At 48.4% G+C, this 17,097-nt stretch overlaps 1 pseudogene; it reads left to right on the top strand.

The window, feature by feature from the left end:
• The first annotated feature begins 472 nt into the window (after positions 1-472).
• Positions 473-626, top strand: LOC122809805 (annotated as a pseudogene).
• The last annotated feature ends 16,471 nt before the right edge of the window (positions 627-17,097 follow it).

Here is a 17,097-nt window from a genome sequence, read left to right as displayed (position 1 = left end):
AGGGAGTCAGTCTGTGCAGTGGGAGGTGCAGGCACTCCACTGCTGCCATGAGGGGATGGTGGTGGAAGGTGTGCTCGGCCCCACGGTGCAGTTTGCCATGCACCCCGGAGATGGCTGGCTCCCTGTATGGTAGGGGGAGGGATAGGTTACTGTCCTGGCAGGGGAGCAGCAGCCTCCCCTCTGGCTGCATGAGGCTGCCCTCAGTGGTGGCACACTGGAGTCCACTCCCCTCGATGTCGGTCGTGGGTACCTGCGGAGTATACCCCGCTGCGTGTGGGGAGTTGGTTCAAAGACCTGGAGGGTAGGCAGCATGACCATGTGCCAGCCACTGCGGGAATCCCTGCTGTCCCACACTGTTGGACCAGTAACCCCGGTACGAGCACCCACAATGACACCTGTGAAACCTTGCATGCTGTTCTCGAGGTGCGATGCTGTGTGGGCACTGGTGCCCCCAGCAAACAAGAACCTGTACAACTCTGACCGGTGGATCACTCGGCTCGTGAGTCAATGAAGAATGCAGCTAGCTGTGAGAACTAGTGTGACTTGCAGGACGCATTGATCATCAACACTTCAAACACACTTTGTGGCCACTGGTCACTCCCAGGGCTATGCCTGTCTGAGGGTCATTGTGCTTTCCATCACCCCCAAGGGTGTCCAGCCCCCATTGAGGGTGTAGCCGAGGAGTCAAGGGAGCCCACCACAGGCCCCCGTTCCCCCAGGGAGAGACACGGATGGAGGAGATGAGTCCCCTGCAGCCCCGAGCCAGGAAGCCCATCTGAGGATGGGAGGGAGCAGACACGCATCCGGCCTTCCCACCAGAGGCAGTCAGTGGTACTGCAACTGGGATGCACTCCTAGGGTGGAGCCCAACGTCCGCCCGCCCAGTTCCCTTGTGCTGAGCATGTTCGCGCAGGTCCCCCAGGAGGACGGCTAGTCCATCTGCCCCTGATGCCCCTGCCATCTCACTGCCCCCCACCCGACCACATCCTGCCACTGGGCCAGTGGGCTCACCTTGGGTGTCCAGGATTCGGGGAGATATTGATGACCCACCCACCCCATCTTGAAACATGGACGAAGGAGTCTAACAGGTGCACGAGTCTGAGGGTGGGCAGGAGACCCCACGGAGCAATGAAAGTGAGGGCTGGCATGCACTGACTGAAGCGGGATCCCCCTGCCCCACATGGGGGGGTGCACTGCTGGCCCATCTCACCTGTCCCATCGGGGAGGTTGAGCATGCATGCACCTGGTGGATCCCAAAAGATGGTGAACTATGACTGGGCAGGGCAAAGCCAGAGGAAATTCTGGTGGAGGTCCCTAGTGGTCCTGATGTGCAAATTGGTCATCCGACCTGGGTATAGGGTCAAAAGACTAATCAAACCATCTCAGGATAGCTGGCACTCAACGGACTCAGTTTTATCTCGTAAAGCGAATGATTAGAGATCTTGGGGCTGAAAAGATCTCAACGTATTCTCAAAGTTTAAATGGGTAAGAAGCCTGACTCACTAGCTTGGAGCCAGGCATGGAATGCGAGCACTCAGTGGGCCACTTTTGGTAAGCAGATCTGGCGCTGTGGGATGAACCAAGTGCCAGGTTAAGGCACCTAATGCTGACACTCATCAGACCCCAGAAAAGGTGTTGGTTGATATAGACAACAGGAATGTGGCCATGGAAGTCAGAATCCGCTAAGGAGTGTGTAACAACTCACCTGCTGAATCAACTAGCCCTGAAAATGGGTGGTGCTTTAGCGTCAGGCCCATATCCGGCCGGCACTGGGAGCCGAGGGGGCTATGCCACAATGAGTAGGAGGGCCACCACGGTGGCACTGAAGCCCAGGGCAAGGGCCCAGGTGGAGCCGCCACGGGTGCAGATCTTGGTAGTAGTAGCAAATATTCAAATGAGAGCTTTGAAGGCCAAAGTGGAGAAGGGTTCCATATGAACAGCAGTTGAACATGGGTCAGTCGGTTCTGAGAGATAGGTGAGCGCCATTCCAAAGGGACGGGTGATGGCCTCCGTCATCCTTGGCTGATTGAAAGGGAGTCGGGTTCAGATCCCGAATCTAGAGCAGTGGAGATGGGCACCTCACTGTGTCCAGTGTGGTGATGCAAATGATCTCAGAGAAGCCAGTGGGGGCCCCTGGGAAAGTTCTCTTTTCTTTGTAAAGGGCAGGGTGCCCTGGAATTGGTTCACCCCAAGAGAGGGGCTTGTGCCCTGGGAAACATTGCGGTTCTGGCGGCATCATGTGAGCTCTCGCCGGCCCTTGAAAATTTGGGGGAGAGGTTGTAAGTCTCACGCCGGGCCGTACCATATCCGCAGCAGGTCTCCAAGGTGAACATCCTCTGGCATGTTAGAACAATGTAGGTAAGGGAAGTTAGCAAGCCAGATGCGTAACTTTGGGATACGGATTGTCTCTAAGGGCTGGGTCAGTCTGCTCTGGTGTGAAGTGCGGCTTGGTGCACACCACGACTGGACAAGACTTCGCTCCCTCGATGTGCTCCCCCCCTCCCAGGAGGGGCAGAGGAATGGTGGTAGCAGCTCTGAAAGTCCGCTGGGCCCTTCCTGTGGATCGCCCCGGCCGTAGCAGGTGCGGGTCACGTCCGGCATCCCACATCATTCGGCAGCTAGCAGCTGTCTTACAAATGGTGGGAACCGGGGGAATCAGACTGTTTAATTAAAACAAAGCATCTCGAAGGCCCGAGATGGGTGTTGACGTGATGTGATTTCTGCCCAGTGCTCTGAATGTCAAAGTAAAGAAATTCAATGAAGCACGGGTAAATGGTAGGAGTAACTATGACTCTCTTAAGGTAGCCAAATGCCTTGTCATCTAATTAGTAACGTGCATGAATGGATGAATGAGATTCCCACTGTCCCTACCTACTATCTAGCGAAACCACAGCCAAGGGAATGGTCTTGGCAGAATCAGTGGGGAAAGAAGACCCTGTTGAGCTTGACTCTAGCCTGGCACTGTGAAAAGACATGAGAAGTGTAGAATAAGGGGGAGGCCTCGGATGCTGGTGAAATACCACTACTCATCATTTTTTCACTTACCCGGTGAGGCGGGGGTGAGCTCCACTGGGGCTCTCACTTCTGGCTGCAAGTGCCTGAGCATCCAGGTGTGACCCGATCTGGGGACAGTGTCAGGTGGGGAGTTTGACTGGTGTGGTACACCTGTCAAAGAGTAACACAGGTGTCCTAAGGCGAGCTCAGGGAGGACAGAATCCTTCCATGGAGCAGAAGGGCAAAAGCTCGCTTGATCTTGATTTTTAGTATGAATACAGACTGTGAAAGTGGGGCTTTTGGGTTTTAAGCAGGAGGTCTGAGAAAACTTACCACAGGGATAACTGGCTTTTGGCAGCCAAGCGTTCACAGCAACAATGCTCTTTGATCCTTCAATGTTGGCTCTTCCTATCATTGTGTAGCAGAATTTACCAAGCGGTTGAATTGTTCACTCACTAATAGTGAACCTGAGCTGGGTTTAGACCATCGTGAGACAGGTTAGATTTGCCCTACTAATGATGTGTTGTTATGATAGTAATCCTGCTCAGTACGAGAGGAACTGCAAGTTCAGACATTTGGTGCATGTGCTTGGCTGAGGAGCCAGTGGTGCAAAGCTACCATCTGTGGGATTATGACTGAATGCCTCTATGTCAGAATCCTCCCTAAGTGTAATTATATCACAGCACTGCAGATCTTCGGTTGGCCAGGGATAGCTGGCCGCAAGGACAGCAAGGAGCACCGCTCGTCACTGGGTAAGAGCACGGACAGAAGGGGGCTGCCTCTCTCCAGCAGTGCACCACACATTTGTGGGGATCTGAGTGCTAAATCATTCGTAGATGACCTGATTCTGGGTCAGGGTTTTGTACGTAGCAGAGCAGCAAAAAGCTGCAATCAATTGAAAGTCAGCCCTTGAGCCAAGCTTTTCTTGCAGGTGGGGGGACGGGCACCGCACCCTCATGGGGAGGGGGACCCATCTTTGGGCTGGCCAAGCTCACACACCACCTGACCTCCCCCAGGGTCCAGATTGTCTGCGGGACTTTGCTCCTTGGGGGTGGGCACAGTGTCTGGCTGGGGGATTGAGGGAGTGGGGTCTGGATGTGATCTGGAGGCAGAGCCAACCCCACGGGAAGAGGTCCCTGGTCGTGCCCCTCACTCTGCGCTCCTTGGCACCTCCATCTAGATAGCCAGAACCCCTGTGGGTGTGGAGGGGGCCAAGGATCGCATACTCAAGCTTAAGGGTCATCCCCAGAGGGGCAACCTGGCGGTGGGGTGCTTGGTCACTGGGAGAGGGTGAAGGGCCATCCGGTGAAGCTGGGTCTTGGTGTCCCATCCTCCCAGCCCCCAGGAGTGCAGAGATAAGGCCACTGTGGCATCTTGCACCTGAGGCCTGCCAGGTGACTCGGCAGACAGTGCAGGCAGGCCGAGGCCTCCTCTGGAAGCCAGGTCCTAGATCCCGTCCTCCTGGGCCAAAGGAGTGGGGAGATATGGCTATCATGGTGTCTCGCACCCGGGGCCAGTCGGGGCAGTTGGCAGATAATGCATGCAGGCCGAGCACCTCCCCTGGAAGCCAGGTCCATGATCCCATCCTCCCAGCCCTCAGGGGTGCGGAGATATGGCCGCCATGGCATCTCGCACCAAAGGACATCTGCAGGCAGTGGTTTGGCCTTCAGTCCTCCACCTGGCACCATGGGGATGCCACGCTGCAAAGAGCAGTCCACAGGGGGTGAGGGGCCCGCTCGCCATGAAGCTCAAAGCAGAGCATGTTTGTGGGCACCTGGTGCAGTGGGGGAGAGAACTGGCAAAATGCGCAGAGATGCCGTGACCCTGGGCCATCTCCTGTGTGAGTCTGAAAGCCCTACATTGAGGACAAGGGCAGAAGCAGCATCACGGAAGTCTGGATGAGGGACTGTCTGAGGCCTCGCAGACCAGCAGAGTTCCACGAGGCTGGGAAGGATCGGAGGGAGGTCACCCAAGAGGCTGAAAGAGCATGGTTGACACAGAATGATTTGCCAGGCTCCAGGAGATATCTAACCCAGGAAAAGAGCTCTCCTACTTGGGTAGAAGTGGAAGCCCAGAGGGGGTCCCTCCCTATGGAAATCTGGAAGAGAGAGGGGCAGAAGTCAGCCGAGCTGGGAGAGCTCCCATCTGGTTGAGGAGGTTCCAGACCACAGCCCTCTCTAGGACAGAAGTTCGGAAGGGGGAGTAAGGTGGAAAGTTGCCAGGGAGGCAGCGCTCCTGCTCGGGTGAGAGGGTCCGGACCATTACCCCCCCTTCCAGGTGGAAGTCCTTAAGGGAGCTGCTGGTGGAAGGCTGTGAGGCCAGGAGATCTCCTGCCCTGGTGAGAGGAAGCAGGCAGAGCCCCCACAATGGAAGTCTTCGAGGGAGCGACTGGCAGGAGTCTGCAGGACCCTGAGAGCTCCTGCCGGGCAGGGGGACAGTGTCTGAACTTGCCCAGCACCCTACAGCACCCCCAAAGTATCACAAGGTACCCAGAACCCCTCTGGATGGGAAAGCAGGTGGGACAAGGAAGCCCTGATGGGAGTGGGCATGCCCCTCGGCGGCCGAGTGGAGTTCCGCGGGGCCGGTTGGGACCAGAGGGAGGTTCCCCTGAGAGGTTCCAAGGGCATGGAGACACGCTCAGCTCAGCAACCTCCAGGAGATCTGGGGAAGACAATGACCATGGTGCTCTGGACCAGAAAGGAGGGGGATGGTGAAGATCCAATGGGATCTTGTTTGCCCCTCGGTGGCTAAGGGGAGTTCTGCTGGGCAAGCTGAGACCAGAGGGAGGTCCCCCTGAGAGGCCCCAAGGGCATGGGGACACGGCACAACTTGGCAGCCCCCAGAAGATCTGGGGAAACCGGGGACTATGGTCCTCTGGACCGGAAAGGGGCGGGGGCTCGGAAGTCCTGATGAGGGCAGGCCTGACCATCAGTGACTGAGGGGACTTCTGTGGGACCAGCCGGGACTGGATCGAGGTCCCCTGTGACAGGCTATGAGGCATGAGGACAAAGCTTGGCTTGGTAGCCTCCAGGAGATCTGGGGAAGACAGGGATCATGGTGCTCTGGACCAGAAAGGAGCGGGGACTCGGAAGTCTTGATGAGGGTGGTCCTGCCCCTCAGCAGCCAAAGGGAGCTCCACAGGCCCAGCCATGACCAGAGGGAGGTCACCCTGAGAGGCTATGAGGGCATGGTTGACACAGAATGATTTGGCAGTCTTCAGGAAATATCTAACCCAGGAAATGAGCCCTCCCGCCCGGGTGGAAGTTCAGAGGGGGGTTGCTCCCCATGGAAGTCTGGAAGGGAGAGAGGGGCAGAAATCAGATGAGCTGGGAGAGCTCCTGGCTGGGTTAGGGGGGTCCGGCCCCTGCCCCCCTGGAACAGAAGTCCGGAAGGGAGAGAGAGGCAAAAAGTGGCTGGGGAGAGAGCACTCCCACCTGGGTGAGAGGGTCCAGACTGTCCCCCCTCCAGGTAGACGTCCTTAAGGGAGCTGCTGGAGGAAGGCCACGAGCCCAGGAGAGCTCCTGCCAGGGTGAGAGGGGGCAGGTGGAGTCGCTGCGACAGAAGTCCTCAAGGGAGCAACTGGTGGGAGTCTGTGGGACCTGGAGAGCTCCTGCTGGGCAGGGGGAAGGTGTATGTCCTCACTCAGCACTTGACAGCATCCCCTAAATATTGCAAAGTCCACAGAAACCTTCTGGATGGGAAAGCAGGGGGGACATGGGAGCCCCTATGGGAATGTGCAATCTTCAAGATGTGTATTACCACATAAAAATGGACAAACGCTCAGAAAGATATCTACAGCCCCCAGAGTGTTCACCAAATACATGGCAATGGTTATCGCTCACTTGTGACTTCAAGGATTCCAGGCATTTCCATATCTAGATGACTGGCTCATCACTGCCTCTACCAAGTGTCTACTGGAAGAAGCCCTACACTACACTCTCTTCACAGCACAACGCCTGGGAATTACTATAAACTGGGAGAAGTTTAACAGATCCCAGCCCACTCTTTGGAATTCATTGGGGTACTGTTGGACACAAAAAATTGCACAGCATCTCTTTCGGACCACAGGCTTCAAAGAATAAGGCAACAGGTTCAACCGCTGCTTTTTCACCACAAATCTCCCGCTCGATCTATACTCCAACTCTTGGGATCAATGGTAGCCTCGATCACCATTGTTCCTCTACCCAGATTCCACATGAGGCTCCTTCATTGCTTACTTCCCACTCAGTGGTACCCTCTACAGCATCCTTTGTCTTTTCAGATAAGTGTAACTCAGAGATGCAAAGAAGATTTACTCTGGTGGATGTCTCGAAATCCCCAATAATGGTCTCGCCCCTTCAACACCCATCAGCCAAAAGCCATGCTGACCACTGATGCCTACTTGATGGAGGGGGGACTATGTCAGGTAAACTTGGTCCATGGCACCTGGTCAGAGACAGAGGCCCTTTTGCATATCAATGTCCTGGAACTGAGGGCAGAGCTACTAACATTGCAAGCATTTAATTCCATCCTTCCATCAGGGACTATTGCGATCCAATCAGACAACATATCAGTGGTCTGGTACATCAACAAGCAAAGGGGCACCAGATATTACCCATTATGTCGAGAGACCTCGAGAATATGGCAATGGGTGACGGCTTCCAACCACTTTTTAATTCCAATGCACAATTCCGGGAGCTCCAACATGATAGCAGACAAATTGAGCAGGTACATTCTACAACCTCATGAGTGGTCCCTCAATCCTGTGATAGTGGCAAAAATCTTCAACCACTGAGGCCAGCCTTGCTGCGATCTATTTGCCTCCCCAACCAACTTCAAGTGCAGCAACTATTTTGCCCTAATCCCGCCCTGGGGGCAGTCACCTAGAGATGCTCTAGTCCACACTTGGCTCTTGGGTCTACTTTATGCTTATCCTTTTCCCCTCATCTCCCAATTTCTGAAGAAAGCTTGGCAGTTGAAAAGCAAAGTGATCCTCATTGCTTCATATTGGCCTCGACAAGTCTGGTTCTCATTTCTCTGGCCTCACCTGCTAGATCAACCGTGGCTCCTCAATCCATCCCCAATGTTGATCTATCATCCACTGGGTCTGACTCACCCCAATCTAACAACCCTGAAGCTGACAGCTTGGTTTTTCCACTTGCAATGATTGCCAGGCAGGAAAACCTCTCGTTCCCAGTGCACAATATTCTTATTGCATCTCATAAATCGTCCAACAGACTAATTAATCTATCTCAAGAAATGGAAAAGGTTTTCTCTATGGGCAACAAATAAACAGTTAGACCCCTTGGCAGCCCCAAGTTTCGGTGGTTTTGGATTACTTATCACACCTTTTCCACCCTGGGGTGTCTACCTGTACTATTCATGTGCATTTTGCTGCCATTTTGAATTTCCACATTGGTTTTCAGGATTCTTCTCTCATGTCACATAGACTCTGTAAAACTTTCTTGAAGGGGGGTTCTCCACCTAAAACCTCCCTTTAGAAAACCAGTACAACCTTGGGATTTGGCCTTGGTCCTGCATGCTCTAACAGCTCCCCCTTTTGAACCTGCATCTTCATGTGATTTAAAATACCTCTCATAGAAAACTTTGTTTCTTATTGCAACCACATCGGCCAGATGCTCGTCAGAACCTCAAGCCTTATGCATCAAACCTTCCTATCTTATCTTCCATAAGGATAGGGTATCACTGAGAACTAATTCCTCCTTTTTACCAAAAGTGGTGTCAGAGCGGTGTATCAACCAATCTATTGACCTTCCAGTATTTTTTCCTAACCACTTTAACAGGGGAGAGTATTGCCTGTACTTCTTGGATATTCATGGGCAAATATGATTTTATCTGGACAGAACAAAATCTACCCATGAATCAGACCAGCTATTTCTGGCCTTTCTGGACCAAGACTAGGTCATCCTGTCTCAAAAGTTACATTGGCTTTGTAGTTGAGAAATTGCATTACCTTTATCTATAACAAGAACAATGTCACCTTGCCACACAGAGTGAAATCACATTCTACAAGGTCTATGGAAACTTCAGCAACTTTTCATGCTAAGGCTTCCCTCTATGATATCTTCTCAGCTGCGACTTGGGCCAAACCTCATACCTTCATTCTTCATTACAAATTGGATTTGGCCTCCAGAGGTAGAGCTTCTTTTGGCTCCATGGTGTTCAGGAATGTCCTTCCATGTGGGCCACCCAGGGACACAGGTAGCTGGGGACTCTGTCCCATTAGTAAAGAATGAACGAAGATTACCAACATCAGATAAAGAAGTTATGTCCATAACGTTCCATCAGTGTTGTTGATCTTAGTTCATTCATTACTCCCCACCATCCATCCCCCTCCGGAGGTTCCTGGTCGATCTTATATACTCCTTTATTGTAGGTCTGTTATGACCAGTGGTAGCCTCAAGTTTTGTCTATCAACTTGCAAACTCGATCTGAGGTAACAGGGAGCAGAGCATTCTGGGTAGGACCTTAACTCGAGAGTTTTTGGCTGACATGAGCTTGATGTATGGCCAGCTCAGTTCCAAAGACGGAACCCATAACCCATCAGTAATGAATGAACGAAGATAAACAACACAGATAGAAAGTTATGGTAAGACATAACTTCTTTTTTTCTTCCATAGTTGCTACTGTGTAGTCTTTGGAAGAGAGTGTGTTAAAAGGATAAAGTAAAAAGCTGAACACTAGCACAAAATGGGGTGGGGGACAAGAAAGAAGCATTATATCTGGATGTTGTGGGAAGGACATGACAAGAGGAAGCCAGAGGCATTGGGAGTAATGTCATGGGGAGCCACTGAACATCAGCGGGGACACCAAGAAGACCTTCTCCTAGGGTATCATTTCACTTAAGGCCAGCCTTGAATGTTTTAATCACCCAGCATGTTTTGTTCATTTATGTAAACAATTGCCTGAAGCATTTTATGATATTTTAGTGTAGGTGGTACCATACAGGAAATCTGAACAAGCAAGTGAAAAAAAAAACATGCTGTTCTGTTCTTGTTTTGTAAAATAAACTGCAACACCAAATATCTAGGGAATAAATGGAAAGTGAAACTAAGTATACAACAAAGATGGATTGAAAAATCACTAATACACTTTAAAAATATGAAATAATAAAACATGCTTCCAGTTGTATGGCTTTACTTTTTAAGACTGGATGCCAGACCACCCTCTAGACTTCATTTAAAGAAACTATTCAATATAGCTGTAGAAGAGAAGCCTACATTTGGTAGGGCAATGTTATAGAAGACAGTATATAGTTCCAAAAAATCCTGATTACAACCCTGTGCATGACAGATTAATTATGTACATTTATATTTTAGTTATTTTCCACGCAAATCTAAATTATGTGAATTTCAATCTTTTGGGGACTTATAATTATATTAGTGTCAGCCAGAAAAGCAAGCAGCGGAGAAGAGAACCTCTGCCTTCTTCTCCTGGTACTCGGAACCTGTTTTACAAAAAAATGCCATAACACAGACTACATGAACACACTCCTTCATAGGTTCATAGGTTGGTACTAGCCTATCGGCCCTAGGGCCTATACAAGCCTAGCCATAACAATTCCCTGGCTATTTCTTCCCACACTATTTACTTCCTTGGACTCCATCTAGCAGGGTGACTGATGTGATCCCCAGGGTGAATTTCCTTTCTCCCATCCAATCGTCAATATTCCTTTCGAAGAGGGCCAGAGAGGCACTCTGCTTGACATGTATGGGCAGTCTATTCCAGAGTCTGGGGAGTCTCTGGGTCAGGAACCTATCCCTCCAGCATGTTTTGTTCATTCAGATGACAAGGTTTAGATCCCTGGAGCATGTGGCTCTGATGGATTGGGATTTCTTTAAGTGTAGTATGTCCAACAGCTCTGGGTTTGACATGGCCTTCTATGTTAAGCAGAGATCACCTCTGAGTAGACAATATGCGACAGAGTATAGCTGGAGTTTTTTAAGGCACTCAGCACAGGGCATCTGCTTTAGGCCTGTGATTCTTTTAGTGAGGTATTTCTGCGGCCTTTCCAGTTGTTGTAGATGTCTTGAGAGGTACATACCAAATGGGGCATTGTATTCTATAATGGGTCCAATCAGGGATGAGTACAGTGGGACAATGACCTCCTTTTTTCTGGCTGAAAAGCCCTTAGTTATGAGGTGTGCCACATAGAAGGATTTCCTGACTGTTGTGGCGATGTGGTTATCAAAGGTGAGACCACTGTCCACCTGTGTCCCTAAGTCTCTTATCACACTTTTGGTGTTTATTGTACTGCCACCTATGTGGTAATGCATGGGTACATGTTTTTTCCCAGAGGGGATAACTATACATTTCTAGCCATTGAGCTTGAGCCCATGGCTCTGGCACCAAGCATCTGTTTCTGTAAGGCCCTTTTGTAGAGTATCCACATAATTTGGGGATTCAATAATGGCTCCCAGTTTGCAGTCATCTGCAAACTTTGTTAGCCAGAGTCCCTTAGTGTTGGCCTGTACTTCAGAGAAGTAGATGCCAAACAAGAGTGGTCCCAGAACTGAACCCTGAGGTACTCTACTTGTCACTTGTCTGGAGCTGGATTTGGAGTCAGCTACTTTTACAGTGTGAGTTCTGTCATTAAGCCAGTTGACAACCCATCGAGTGACGTAGGGATTAATGCCCAACTTAGTAAGTCTATCTATGATGCCAGAGTGGGGGATGGTGTCAAAGGCCTTGGCGAGGTCCAGATAGGCTGTGTGGACCACCCTACCCTCATCCACAGCACTGGAGACTGAGGTTCAGGAAACAAGATCGGCCCTTCACAAAACCAAACTGGGTGGGGACTAGTGTTTGAAGGTTGCCAATGTCTTTGTTTATAAGTTCCATGGTAATATGTTCCATGGTCTTGCAGATTAGGTGCGTCAGACTGATGGGGCGGTAGGTCCTGGGATCCAAGGTGGATCCCCCCTTGTGGAATGAGATAACTATAGCTGTGTGCCACTCAGTGGGAACAAAGCCTGAGGTGAAGCTATGATTAAACATGACACTTAGGTGAGGTGCCAGTTAATTTTGTAGTTCATGTAATACACAGCCCGGGATGCCATCTGGTCCCATGAATTCTGTATTCTTAACTTTGGAGATTGCATGTTTTTATCTATGTGGCCATTATTACTGGAATTTGGCAATCTTCCAGTATTGAGATGGGCCATTTAGGGGGTGAGAGGGGGGTGAAGTTGGCACTGAATTGATCTGCCAGGATATTGGCAATATCCTTAGGATCAGTATATTTAATGCCATTCTGTTGTACTCAGAGCCGATCTGAGCATTGCCATTTAGATTCTTGACATAGTTATAGAATGCCTTGTGGTTGTCTTTGGAATCTTTGGCAATTTTATTTTCATAACTAGCTTTGGAGGATTTTATGAGGGATCTCAGCTTCTTACTGAGGCTGGTAAGGGAGTTTTTTGAATCCAGAAATTTTCCTCTATTCTGCAACAGTTTCTTCCATTTGTTGTAAAGTTTGTTTATGGTAGGGGACCACCAGATCAGCTTCATTTTTTTGGAGGAGAGCATCTTGGTTCTATTTGGGATGGCATGATTCATGCATGAGTGAATGTGCTCGTACAGCGCCTTAGTGTAGGATTCAGCAGTCGAACTTTCAGTTCCTGTCTACATGGGTGTCATCAAACTTGTCACTTCTGACTTGAGTAGCATGAAGTTGGCTTTGGAGAAGTTTTTTATGAAGGTTTCCTTACTGGTGGGGGGGGGGTAGGGGTGGGATGTGGATTTTAAGGGTGATTAGCCTATGGTCAGACCTGACAAATGAGAGGGTGACCATAGGTGTGGAGCATCGATTTCCCATGTTGGTAATGACCAGGTCTAGGATATTGGAGCCCCTGGTGGGACTATGGATTAGTTAATCCAGGGCATTGGAATTTATGAATTCGAAGAACCATTGAGCAAAGGTGTTGGTATATGAGTAGTTTTCCCAGTTAATGGCAGGGTAGTTGGAATCACCCAGTATTAGGGTGTTTGGCTGTATCTTAATATTTTCCAGTATGTTTAGAAAAGTGTATTAAGAATCTTGGGGCATGGGGGATCTGTAGCGAACTACAATTTGGATTGCAGTCTTACCTAGTGTTAGTTGCACCTGGAGAATTTCAGAAGCATTGTATTGGGCAACTAGCCTGGTGGTATGAATATCCTTGGTGAATATGGACATTCCTTCACCTTTAGTGTTTTGGTCCTGGTTTGGTGGCCAAAAAGTGTGGTAAGAGCTGTAGCCTGGTATTGCAGGGTGCTCTCTAGAGCCTTGAACCAGGTCTCAGTTATTGCATAGATATCGATGTTCTCTTTTTTTAGGAGTGCCTCGAGAGAGTGCATTTTGAGGTTTAGACTTCTAGCATTGAGTAGCATTACCTTCCGAATTTGCATGCTTGTACCTGTTATGGTGGTGGTTTTGTCCTGTGATCTTTGCCTAAAAAAGGCACTATAGGGGTGGCAAGACCCTTAGCCAGTAACCTGAATCCCAGGGGCGACAGGTGTAAACCATCTATGGCAAAGCATCGTGGTCTGTCGATCATGTCGTCCCAGGCAGAAAGATACTGGCCCCCCTTTGAATGATACCAGAAGCTTAGCCAATTGTTGAAGTCAGTCATTTTGTCCTTATATTGTGGTATCATTCTGGGTGAAGGCAGGATGCTACACAGGGCTAGGGTCATACCTGCCTGGAACACATGATCTGAGAGCTCTTCCTTGTCTCTTTTCATGTAGTCCAAGGAGGTACGTCTAAAGTCATTCACTCCAACATGGACAATGACAGGGTCATATTTGCACTTGTTGTGGAGTGACTTGAGTGCATGCGTTATGTGTCAGATCCTGACACCCGACAGGCAGCTGACTGTAATTTTTTCCTTGTTCAGTCTGGTGAGTGGGACTATAGAGTCACCTATGACTAAAGTGTTTGGTACATTGTCTTGCCTTGGGGCTGTTGATGGGTGGCACACGTGTTGTGAGCAATGTGACACTTTGGTTGTGATTGGTGTTTGTTTGCATTTCAGCTTCGGAGGTCCTTGTTGCTTGGTCAGGTTACAGTTAAGGGCCTCTGCATATGTGGATGTAATGTTGCTATGTGTGGGTGTTGGTGGTGTGGATTTAGAAGGGCTATGTGTTGCTTGAGATGTAGTAGTGCGGGTGTTAACCTTCTCCTCTTGACTGTCTAGCACAATCTTGGGTGGAGAGAACTTTGCTTCCAGTTTGGCTATGTAAGTGCATCTCTCACAGGTTGTAGTGTTGGGTGGTAGGAGGAGAGGGTTATCTGTGTACATGAGGCATTGCTGCATTGCCCCAGTATGCCCTGATTCACCAGGTGGAAAGGAGAAATCACCGGAAGCTGAGCCTTGGACATGCCTGGTTTGGTGTTTTTTTGTAAAGTACAGGAGCTGTTTTCCCTTGCCTTATCAAGGTACTTTGCAATTATAGGCTGTTTAGTGCCTACGATTAATTTCTCCTTATTAACAAGGAGAGTTGAGTGCTTGTATCAGTTTAAGGCTTCCTAGTGCTTTCCAGCAGGTATTAGAGCAACAAGTGCTAGGCACAGGGATGCTTAAAGATAAGATAAAAAAAAATGGTTTATCCTAAACACTGCAGTGTACACTAGATAAGTTAGATGTGAAAGTACGTAACTTAAGTTTTACCTGTCTAAAACATTAAGTTTTAGTGGAGAGTCACTATTTTTAAAACAGCAAGATAGATTGAAAGGGGTGGTCACTTTTGTATTCTGGTACTATAGAATACTGTAGGATGGCCAATAAATTTAAATAGTTGAAGGGGAGTGATTTCACAAAATGATAATTTTGTGCTTACTCACACAAGCCAGCGAAAGCAGAGAGGAAATGAGATATATGGTCAAATTAACATAAGAGACAAGCAACTAGAAAGACGGCGGTATTTAAAAACATGATAGTAAATAGGTGGATGGGGAAAAAATACTGCCTGACTCACAAGAGATCAGTCATACTCCATCTGCATACCGCTTTAATCATTTCTAAAAATAACTTGGATACAAGCTCACTTCAAAAAGAAGCTTCTAAAAATTATACTGTGAGGCAATTGAAAGGGAAATTGCCAAGAATCAAACCATTTTTTGAGAACCAACAAAAACATGTTTAATTTAGTTTTATGTAGTCTTTTATTTAATTTATAAATTAGGGAGCTATTCTATACTTGTTTACCATTTAAGTACTAGGCAAAGATCATAAGTGTGTTAGCAGAAATTATTTATTTTTCACTCCCAGCTGAAACACAAAGCAAAAGATAGTATTACTGGATTTTATCGCAGTGCTCCCTGGGTATGCAGATTAGGTTCAGATTGCTGGTCTCATTCAGACTTGCCTATAGGGAAAGTCTGGATTCTCAAGTGATGAGAAAACATGGCTCCAGATTCATACTATTCATACGCAATATAATAAAATGAATGCTGTAGTTCTGTAAAAGAATACATACAGAATTTACTCATAAATTCCACTGATTAACATTTATCCTTTCAGAATGACTCCACGTCCAGCACAGTCTGCTTAAGCGAGTTCTGTTCAGACACCCTTTATTTACAAGTACAGCCTGTCAGATTCAAACCCTGGCCTGTAATAAGAGATTCATAAACTACAGCTTTAAGTCGGAGGTGGGGGGGGGGGTGTAGCCTTCACTTGAACCAATTTGCAGTGCATCATTGAAGATATTGGGGTATTTTTCCCATTGCAGAATTTCAGAATATTATTACACCATGGACAGCAAAGCAGGTAAGTGCTCACTGCTCAGACAGCTATGTTATTCTGTATAATAATCTTATTATTATTATTCTGGAGCATTTCTCCCCAGGCCTCTGCTGAAAATTGGCTTTGTTCGAAGTCGGACTTCCCCCGTTAACAAATGTAAAATAAATAAAAAAAAAAATTATTCAGTACCTCACTTTTTAATCAGGAGTCCAGCCGGAATATTACATTTTGTACTCACAAAACTCTTTTTATTGACCCCTCCACCTCTGATAGCAGACCTGTCACTAGTGGAGTTCCCCAGGGATCTGTCCTGGGACCCCTACTGTTTGGCATGTATTTCTCAGAGGTCCAGGCAAAGACAAAAGGCTTATGACTGACCAAGTTTGCAGATGACTGTATGTTGGGTGATGTCATTTGACTCCCCAAATGATGTTAACATACTGCAAGAGAATCTTACATCAACTAATGACTGGGGCCAAAGTCATGGCCTTAAATTAAATGCAAAAAAAGTATCATCATACCATTTGGCAAAAACACGACTTCTACTGATTACCACATCAACAGCAACCCCCTAAGCACACAACCTGTGATGAGAGACCTGAGCACACAGGTTGATAACAATCGCACATTCGACCATCAAGTAGCGTCAGTGGTCAGAAAAGCCTTTTACTTGGTTCATCTCATAAGTAAAGGGACTGCATCCAGAAAAAAAAAGGTTATTACCTCTCTGTACTCCTCCCTCATTAGACCAATAATTGAGTATAATGTCGCGTTTGGAATGTACCTCTCCAAATCCAAGCATCTGCAGCAACTGGAAAGGCCACTGAAATACCTCACAAAGAGAACCCATGGCCTCCAACACCTGCCCTATGCAGACAGGCTCAAATCACTATCACTTTATGTGGTATCATACTGATTGCTCACAGGAGATCTGTGTCTCACCTACAAGGCAATCTCGGACCCTGCCCCACTACAGATGCTTCATATTCATAAGTCTAACTCCTCACACACTACCCACTCAAAAAGCCTGAATCTAATATGCGACATCAACAAAACCTGCTCCAGAGACAGGTTTGTCTTCAGAGGCTGCCCCATCTCTGGAATAGACTTTCCATACACATCAAAGAGAGCACCTCACTGACCCTCTTCAAGCGCAACCTTGATGACTGGATGGGAAACCACAAATTTGTCCCAGGACTTCCACCTGTGTCCCTCATTGACAGGGGTGGCACGTGCTGACTGAGATTTCTTTTTGGGGATAAACTCTTGACTAAGCTTGTGAGGGCCCCAAAGCCATTAGCCTAGTAACCTCCTATGATCCTATGATCCTGTCACTCATAGCCTAGACTGCAAAAAGTTGAACATTCAGTGCTCTA

This window comes from Protopterus annectens, chromosome 8.part0 (assembly GCF_019279795.1).
Source record: "Protopterus annectens isolate FY-2018-M chromosome 8.part0, PAN1.0, whole genome shotgun sequence".
NCBI classification, from domain to species: Eukaryota; Metazoa; Chordata; order Ceratodontiformes; family Protopteridae; genus Protopterus; species Protopterus annectens.
The sequence above is the reverse complement of the archived record's forward strand: the minus strand, read 5'-3'. Positions and strand labels throughout refer to the sequence as shown.